Here is a 10771-nt window from a genome sequence, read left to right on the forward strand (position 1 = left end):
TGTAATAATATATTTAACACAAAAACCGTAATATTAATCTTTAACACCAAGATTGAGATTGACAAATTATATCAATATTGGTATTAATACGTATTTCTAGTCTGAGAAGTGGTGTTGTAATTGTTCTCTAAGGTATCTCTTTCCACACAATGTGTAGGTTCATAGTAGTGTGGTAGATAATTTACAGAATGGATATTGGTTTTGGACGTGAAGAAGACCAGTGAGACGAAGTTGAAAAAGAAGAATTGCATAATATTATGATAGAGATCATTGCTAAAACCCATATTGATATCTTGGTGATAGACACATGAATATAGTTGTTGACTCGAGATGCTCAATTTATAGTAGTGTCGATCTATTATGGAAGATAAATTTCTAGACTCAAACGAAATTAAGGTGGTGTTTGTTTTTTTGATGTGAAAATGCCTGAAGTCTGCGTACCAATTCTACAAACCTCTGTAGTAGAAGAGGGGGACCAAACGGCTACAACATGTAATAAAAAGCCTTTTTTTTCCCTTTGCAGACTACTGCAATAAGTTAAAGTAAGGTGTGAAGAGGTTTGAAGCAGAGGGTTAAGTGTTGCACCACGCAGCATATGCGTATCAGTTTTTAAGTCGGAAGTTTTCTGAAAAACAAATAGCTGCAAAGGGCCATGTGCTGCGCATCGCAGCAATAAGTGTCAGAAGTGGTTTTTTTAGAAAAACAAACAACACCTAATAGTAGATGTAATTGTTAGACGTATATATGTATATGTACCATATTTAGTTTGTATTCTTTCTATGTATTTGGTTCAGCCGATCGAGATCAAGAAGAAGAGGAACATATGACTTGATGTTAGTTATGCCGTAGATCTTATCATTGATGGTAGGTTTAGTGTTGGAAGATCCTAAACTTATCGTGAGAGATAAACAGATAGCCGAGACGAAGAAGTAAACAGCAGAAGCGGAGAAAGAGAGAGCTGGAGGATTAGGAGTCGTCTAGGGTTGAGGAAGTAGTCTCTGATACCATGTTATCACCAATATTTCACATGAATGAGAATTGTGCGTCTCACATATCTTAAATACCAAAAAATACAAAAAAGGGCTATAAAGAGTACAATGGACCAAAGAACAATACATGCCTGCCAAACCAAATACATAGGAAGAATACAAACTAAATGTGGTACATATACATATATACGTCTAACAATAATAATCTGTTTCATAACAAAGTGAGCTTTCTGATGTGGAGACAAAGAACAAACATGGTGCGTAGCAAAAATAACCTTTTACATATCGGTTTATATATGGATAGAGCTTTTTTTTTCATATGTCATCAAGTACCGATGAGAGTTCGATACACATTTTCTTCCATTGTCGGGTGATCCAGGCATATGTGTAGAAATTTAGGTAAATAGTGGACCACGAATTTCATCTTAGTTTACAACATAATTTCATCTTAGTTTACAACATATAACATATATACAAAGGGATTGACAACCAAAAGATTGATCAATTTTCGAGACTAGCCCTGGAAGCTGCAATAATAATCGTTATTTTGGACATCTTTGGAATCAGGAGTAATCTCACTTCTAAAAAAAAGGTAAAAGGAGTGGTGATTCTATGATTTCTTTTTATTTTTAATTTTTTTATAACCATGTTATCTTGTTTTTGAGTTTGATTCACAAGAAAAATTAGAGTCAGAACCTAGTCTAGGATACCTTGATGCTTCTCCATACTGAGGTTGCTCTTAAATGTAATAATAACTAGGACTGATTTCTGTTTTGCTAGCCCTTAAGTAGTCGTGTTTTTTTTTTTCTTTTTAAACTGAAACCCATTAAAAAAGTAATTTAACAACTTTTGTAGGTTGTTTATAGAATTTTAAACGAATCGGACAAATGAGAAGTTCGTTTATTTAATAATGAATGGAAATGAACAAGATTTTCGTTTGTTTAATTAAGTGAATGAATATGAAAAATAGTCTTATCCATTCTTTTATGTTCATTTATGTGTGTGTATATGTATATATATATATATATATATATATATATATATATATATATATATATATATCCCTATTCTAATAAAATAATAGTTTTATTCTCCATTTGACACGTATCACCTTATTAGCTTCCTAATTAATGCATATTTAATTCCTCTTTTGTCATGTGTTATCTTATTATCCCTTCTAATTAATGAATGTCATTTGTTAACATATTGATTCTCCATTTCAAAATTTGAATTTTCACCATGATTAAGTTAATTTAATAACAATAGAATAAAAATTAATACAAATTATAAAATGATATATATATATATATATATATATATATATATATATATATATATATATATATCACATATTTATTTAAATCAATTATTATAATTCTATATAACTAAAAAATCTCTTAATTAATAGTATATTTAAAATAATTGATTAATAATTTTAAATTTTTACTATAAAAGTTTAATAAATTTTATAACCGTGGTTTCTACGGGTTATAAACTATTGTATATATATATATATATATATATATATATATATATATATATATATATATATATATCCTCTCTAATAAATGAAGGTTATTTTGCCACATATCACATTCTAATTCAATTTCCAAATGTTATTTTTTGGTTATTTTGAATTTTTTTTTTCCACATATCATTTTATGAGTTTTCTTATTTTATTAAATTTCATATAATCTTTTAATGTAATAATTACAATAAAGGTAGTAATAAATGAATATCAATTTTATTAGTTAACTTACCTTCTAATTTTAAAATTGCCAAATTAAAACTCATTAATTTATTTTGTTAATTTATTCAAATTATTTTTTTTACATTTAAAAAAAAAATTTAATTTTAATAATTCATTATTTTTCTTATTTTCTTATAAATTTTAAGTTCTCAAATATTTATACTTTTATATCTGACTTTTTTTTTTTTTTTTTTTTAAACTTAACCCATGTAATACATAAGTCTTAAAACTAGTAAATAAATAAATTACGAAGTGCCGTTAAAAAAAATTATGATATGACTAATTCATTAATTTGATTTCTGCCATTATGGCATTGCAAAAGTTATCTTTATATAATTACGCTAGAGGAGTAATAGCATCCTAAGCACACCACCATCTTAGTTTAACACGATATCATATTATCTTTTGTGCTGAGACCTCGATAATATGTTATCCTTAGCAATTTTGTAGAGTGGTAGTACACTAGATGCATTTTTAAACTTTTTTTAAACTTAAATAAATTTTATTTTATAAAACACAAACATTTCATATTAATAGAAAAGTTACAAATTGACTTAAAACATGATTTAATAATAGACTTAAATCATCTCTAATAAATGAAGATTTTTTTTGTCACATGTCACACTCTCATTTAATTTTCCAAAATGTCATTTTTTTTGTTATTTTGAATTAATTTTTTTCACATGTCAGTTTATGAGTTTTCTTACTTTATTAAATTCCGCATAATATTTTAATGTAATAATTACAATAAATGTAGTAATAAATTGATATCAATTTTATCAGTTAACTTACCTTGTAATTCTAAAATTACCAAATTAAAACTTATTAATTTATTTTGTTAATTTATTCAAATTATTTTTTTTACATTTATAATATAGAAAAACATTTCAATTTTAATAATTCATTACTTTTCTTATTTTCTTATAAATTTTAAGTTCTCACATATTTATACTTTTATATCTAACTATTTTTTAAATTAACCCATGTAATACATGAGTCTTACAACTAGTAAATAGATAAATTACGAAGTGCCGTTAAAAAAATTATGATATGACTAATTTATTAATTTGATTTCTGCCATTATTGCATTGCATAAGTTATATTTATATAATTACGCTAGAGGAGTAATAGCATCCTAAACACACCACCATCTTAGTTTAACATGCTATCATATTATCTTTTATGTTGAGACATCGATAATATGTTATCCTTAGCATTTTTGTAGAGTGGTAGCACACTAGATGCATTTTTGATTTTTTTTTTAAAACTTAAATAAATCTTATTTTATGAAACACAAACATTTCATATTAATAAAAAAGTTACAAATTGACTTAAAACATGATTTAATAATAGACTTAAATTCTCTCTAATAAATGAAATTTTTTTTTGCCACATGTCACTCTCTCATTCAATTTGTTAAATATCATTTTTTTGGTTATTTTGAATTAATTTTTTTTTTCCACATTTCGTTTTATGAGTTTTCTTATTTTATTAAATTTCACATAATCTTTTAATGTAATAATTACAATAAATGTAGTAATAAATGAATATCAATTTTATTAATTAACTTACCTTCTAATTTTAAAGTTACCAAATTAAAACTCATTAATTTATTTTGTGAATTTATTAAAATGATTTTTTTACATTTAAAATATATAAAAAACATTTCAATTTTAATAATTTATTATTTTTCTTATTTTTTTTTTTATAAATTTTAAGTTCTCAAATATTTATACTTTTATTTATATCTATTTTATTTTATTTTATTTTTTATTTTTTTTAAATTAACCAATGTAATAAATAGATCTCACAACTAGTATATATAAAGATGAGAGTGAAAGTGGAGTTTCCAAAAGGGATTTAAGTTTCACAATTTATAGATTTGATAAAAATATCAAAGTGATAGTGTGTGATCAACATACTAAAAGTAGGACTAAATTTTATGGTTCTTGTTAAGGATGATTAAGTTGATATATATATATATATATATATATATATATATATATATATATATATATATATATATATATATATATATATATATATATATATATATATAAGAAAACATAAATATTTTACAAAAATATGAAAACAAATTTTATCTTATACAAAAATAAACCTATGTACTTTAGAAATTAAATTTATGAGTAATAATTTAAACATAATAAATTTATATGGTAGGGTGTTATGTTAATATAGATTTAAAGGTGATTTTAACAACCATTTTTTTTCACGTCCTTAACAACTTTTAAATTCAAGTTTTCTTAATAAAAAAGTTAAATAAAACATGTTTTTCTAATTTGAAACAATTTTTCATCTATCATCAATTATCATCATGTAGTTCAAAGTTTAGATGAATTTTTGTCCCAAAATATAAGCTTGATGTGACAAAATCTCTTTGCAAGGGTATTTTAGTAAATTAACTTATATTTAATAAAGGAAATTTCGGATTTTTAGAGATATTTTTAATTGTCAAAATCTAGTTTTTTTAATTAACTAATTTCAATAGTAACATATTTTTTTTAATCATAACCGATTTTATTCTATTAGAGTGACATTCTGTAAAAATCATATTCTATGAGAATGTTAGTCATAAACTGATTTTTGTTAAAAACTCCATTTATTCTAAAAAACATGACTAAGAATTTGAAATCAAATATAAACATCGAAATCATACAAAAACACTAATATATGTTAAAGGAGTTGGATATAAGTTAAATTTGTCATTACATTGTTAAAAATGTAACAAACTCTATATATTATTCTATGAGAATGTAACACTAACTAAGAACAAACAAAAATAATTTGTATATTATTCTTCCAGAATATACTTTACATATAGTCTTGTCATTAAGTTGTGGATTATAGAATATAGCACCCACTAAGAAAAAAATTGGCTTTTTCTCTAGATTATTGAAATAATGCAGCGACAATAAAGGAAAAAAATCCATCTCAACATCGCCTTCTTCGCTATATCTTAATTAAACTTAACTCATCCTCATTTCTTTTGCAGATATGAACAATACATTTTGCAAGAATATATTCTCGCTCTTGAAAGACCGAATATCTAATATATTATGAAATTTCCATATTTAAAACATACTTTGTAGTAATTTTTACAATCAACATGCTTGTGAAATATTTGACGAGTTGTGTTTGTGGTAATGATGAAATTTCCAAGCAAATATTGCTAACACACATGTATTCTACCATATTCTATGTATTCTATCAGAATATATATGAAGATTTTGAATAATCTATGCATTATTAAACTTGTAATTCTCAGTAGGATACAATTACTGTTTTTTTATTTTTATTTATTTATTTATTTTTTTTACTTTTTCTCTATTGCAATGTATAAAAAAACCCAATTGGCGTTATTTTTAGAAGAAATTAGTGTATTATAATGTGAAAGTTGAGTATGAGGTGTGAATGAATTTGTGTGTATTCTGTCAGAATTTATTTATATAAATCCATTCTTTCAGGATGTCTTTAAAAATGTTTGTTAATAACAAGTATATTTCCTTACCTTTTAATAATAACGAGTAATGTATGTTATTCTTTCAGAATGTCTTCAAGAAGGAATCAAATATTGAACATACAAGAGAAAGACTTGGAATGGAGTTCAAAAACAAGTATATTTGCGAAGAATTAATTTCTTACAATAATACATCACATTTTTGTAATAATAGTTGGAATCAAGTCGATTATTTGGACCACTATAGAAGATTAAGTGCATTTGATCAATAATTTTATATTTAAGAATGCAATTTTGAAAGAATTTTATTCATTTTTTATGGCATTCTGTCAGAATACATGTAATTATATTAAAAATATATGGTAAATGTCATATTAGCCCAACGAGCTTATCACATTTGTTTTAAAAGAGTATCTATTTATTTTTTCATAAATAAAGGGAACGAAGTCTGAATTTACCTGCTAAAAAGGTACATTGACTTGTAATTACCGGTTCCCGTATGGATTTGCCCTCTTCTTCTTTCAATCGATGCCGACTTCTTCTCATCCTCTACCTTGTCCCCTTTTCTCTTCTCCATTAACACTTTGCTTCCAAAGACCATCAATGATTCTGAGGTCTTCATCAGTTTTTATGAACAAAAGGATGAAAAACACTCCATCTCAACTGCTATTGTTCATCGCCATCACCAAGAACAATGAACAATGACGAATTGAAAACACTCTTATTCGTCAATGTTAAATCACTTCATCATTATGGGCTCCCTGATACACACTTTATTGAACCCCTGTAAATCCTCACCTTAATCCCCTTGATTTCATTATCTCAATCTCGAAACTCTACAAGACAATCATCCATTCTTCCTTTGAATCGGAAAGTTGTGGTCTATATTTAGAACAATATGCACTATTTTACGCAGTTGGAGATTCGAAGCTGCTTCAAAGAAGTCTGCAGTCGACTCGGGAACACACTTTCGACATACATTCGAAGGTTGTACTCTTTGGCTACAGTATTAGAGGATAAAAGATGAACTTGTGGACATTTCCGACATGGATTGTATTGGTAAAGTTTCGAATGCCTGAAATTTGATTTGATTGATATTATGTAGGAATATCAGATGTAATCTTGAACTAAAGCAAAGCTAGGTCAAATTCATCTACTTGTTTGGTGTTTACTGGGTTCTTGCTATATTTGGATGGATGTTTGTTAGCTTTAAGGACTCATGGAACTATAGTTCATAATTCTTTTTGGTTTTAAGAAGATAAACTTCACAAAATTTTGTTGTGAAAGGGTAACCATGTAGGAACAAAGGTGATATAGTGGAGCTGATTACACATGTTACCCATTTAATCGGTACCAAGTAAAATAAGGACCATTTAAAACAATAAACTCACATTTTGTTCCCTTTATGTACCAAAAATAATAATTAGATGACCTTTTAAAACAAACGTCACAAGTTTGATGTGCTAATATGATATTTGCCCTAAAATATATAAGACTGTTATTTTGTAAGAATATGTATTATTTTGTATTTAAGCTTTGATATTTATGATTAGATATAAGAATGTTGTTATTATTCAATTGTGGGTCAAAAAAATGATTCTTTAATAATATTCTAGTACAGAATTACAGAACATCATTCTAACAAAATAACATTCTGATAGAATAAAATCGGTTTATGCTTACAAATTACGTTTCAAATTTGAATTTAATTTAAAAAATTAAAAATTTTTAAATCAAGAGGATTAATTATCCCTTAAAACTCAAATTTTCGATTTCCAAATTTGTCTTAATTGATTAAAATAAAATTGTTTTTTGTGTTATCTTTAATTTAATAATATTTATTAATTATTTACTTAAATAACTGAAATGAGTGATCCATAATCAATTATATCAAAAAAATAATAATCTAACCATATATATATATATATATATATATATATATATATATATATATATATATATATATATATATATATATATATATATATATATTCCATGGGTTGTAGACAGAAGTAGAGTCATCTAGTGCTTAAGGCGCTGGGAAATAAACAGCATGTTGCAAGTTCGAAAGACGCTTTTTTTCCTACATTTTATTTTGACAGTCACTTTAAAAGCGTCGCCTATGGTTTAAAACTCAGCCTAATCACGTCTACCATATATGTATTAACCATTCTCATTCTTTATTGAAGTTATAACTTTAAGTCCAATATCGCTTGTGGGATCAAAACATGAGCCATCTTCAGTAGTTTTATATAATATGAGGACTTAACGTGTTTTAAAAAAAAAACAGTTTGAAGTTTGGTCTACATCATAAAACTTAAACGGAACCTAGAAAGTCGAGTGAAAATCCGATAAACCGAACTCTTGGTTTGGGTTTTGGAAAATAAATAAATCTGGGTGTACCTACTGCTATATAAATTCCTATGTCTATCCCTGATTGTCTAGACTTGTATTTTGTTCCGAAATTATAGATCAATACCATATTGTTATATTTAGGAACTTGACTAATCAATTGTTCCATCCAAAATTTTTATAAACTAACATAGCTATAAAGTCAAATAGCTACAAATAGATGGGTCTTTAAATCTACTAACGATACATAAGTACCCACAACTGCGACTATCAAACCAATTAAGCCAACGAACCAAACAATTATCATTTCCATCCCAATTCTCTTGTAAATCCCTGAAATCTTTAAGTAGCACAAGCACGGTATTGTTATGGAAGCCGTGGCACTTAAGAGCGCTCCCACGAGTGACATTAGATTCCCAAAGAAAGGAACAAACATGGCCACAACCACAGTGCTTATCATCAAGATTGTTCTAATAAGAAACCTACACTTCCGTTTGTTGCAAAAAGATTGAAACTGTGTTTCAATAGTATCGACAATTGGTGTTAACATTAGAGCATATTTAGCTATTGGAGTAACGAGGGTGGTGAATATTGCCACCCTTGAACTTATCTTGTTGGTAGGGAGGTTTAACGTAATCTCTGACTCTACTTTCGACCCAAACATAAGGTAACCTATAACTGCCATTAATGAGTAAGTAATCGTAGAAAAGGCAAAACAAAAGAACAAGACCTACAGTTTAGAACAACAAACCAAGTTTAGTAATGATAATATATATATGATGTATTAATGTTGAATATACAGGAAATGAGTACCTTTGAGAATTGGCGTTGCTTTTTCATGGAAGTATATAGGGTGGGAAAAAACGGGATGAGCACAGTAGCAAAATGCATATAAGCTAATAGCCGAAGGGACTCCATTCCATTTGACGATATTACCCTTTTCTTGAAAACCGATACCATCAAACACACCGGCCCAAAAGACGGAGGATAGGATGATGACAGAAGCTAGAACTCCACTGGCTGAAATATATGACAGAATACTCATGTCGTTTAACAAACTTGTAGGGAGTATAAGGATTGCAATGATGACAATAAATGCAGTTTTGGATCCAATACGAGTGCCATAAATATCAAAATCTATATCTGGGAATAATTTGCATAAATTATCGCCTTCTAGGATCAAGAAGCCTGTTGCGACTAAGTAGAGTTCTATGTTCATGGAGATTGATATTAGAGTTCTCCCTGCTTTCCCGAATGCTCGTTCCCCTATGTCGGGATACGTTCTTATTGTTGGATCTGAATCCATGCATCTTTGGATTAATAATCCTGTGAAGAAGGTTGAGCTTGCAATTACGAGAAGGAGAATTAAGGTCAACCATCCTCCTGATGCCAATGCGTATGGAATCGAGAGTATTCCGACTCCTGAGAATCCATCAAGAAGCAAAAAGAGGTTAATTAAGTATCTTTAATATGCAAATAACTATCATAATAAGGAAATAAGTGAAGAAAGAACCTGAGAGAGCGTTGAGAGCATTGAAACAAGTACTGATGAAAGAAGCAGTTCCTGTGGCTGTGTTGTTGGTGTATTGCTCTTCTTTTCCCTTCGTTCCCACATCTCCATTGGTAATAAGTAGTGGTATTGTAAGAGAGTAATCATCTTGCTTGTTGACCTCCATTGATTCCAACTGTTAAGCTCTTGGAAAAAGAGAGAAAAAGGGCTTTTAGAGGGAGGTGTGCACGATCCGGCCACTCTTGGATAGGGAGCATAATTCTGCCGAGTGCGTGACATTTTATTTTGTTATTTTTCAATGTTGATATAATACAAACTAAAAAGTAAAGAAATCTTAATTAGGAATCACGTGTTAAGTTTATTTATTGAATTTATCTTCTTATTTTTTAAACGACTCTAGAAGCTTTTGACTTTTGATTGTAGATTCTAAGGTGATTAATTTTGGTAATTTTCATTAATTATAACAGATAATGTCTACCGGGGGAACGTGTCGCTGTCGTATTTTAGTTAACATGACTATTACTTTAATTTGTCGTTGATGTCATGTTATCGCCCGTAATATGTTGCTCTATTTCGCCCCCATTTCTAGTAATTTCTTAAAAAAAAAAAAAATTAATATTACTTTTCCAACACCGGAAACGTTTTAAATGCAGAAAGAACACCAAAAGAGAACAGAAAACAACATCAGACAA

The 10771-nt window shown here is 27.7% G+C and overlaps 1 pseudogene across 1 annotated transcript; it reads right to left on the bottom strand.

The window, feature by feature from the left end:
• Nucleotides 1-8733: 8733 nt before the first annotated feature.
• Nucleotides 8734-10339, bottom strand: LOC145039993 (amino acid transporter AVT1I-like; annotated as a pseudogene). Its single transcript, XR_013679846.1, has 3 exons — nt 10083-10339; nt 9383-9991; nt 8734-9299 (listed from the first exon to the last, which is right to left on the bottom strand). The product of XR_013679846.1 is annotated as an amino acid transporter AVT1I-like (transcript).
• Between the last annotated feature and the right edge of the window lie 432 nt (nt 10340-10771).

This window comes from Lactuca saligna, chromosome 4, assembly GCF_052625555.1.
Source record: "Lactuca saligna cultivar CGN05327 chromosome 4, ASM5262555v1, whole genome shotgun sequence".
NCBI classification, from domain to species: domain Eukaryota; kingdom Viridiplantae; phylum Streptophyta; class Magnoliopsida; order Asterales; family Asteraceae; genus Lactuca; species Lactuca saligna.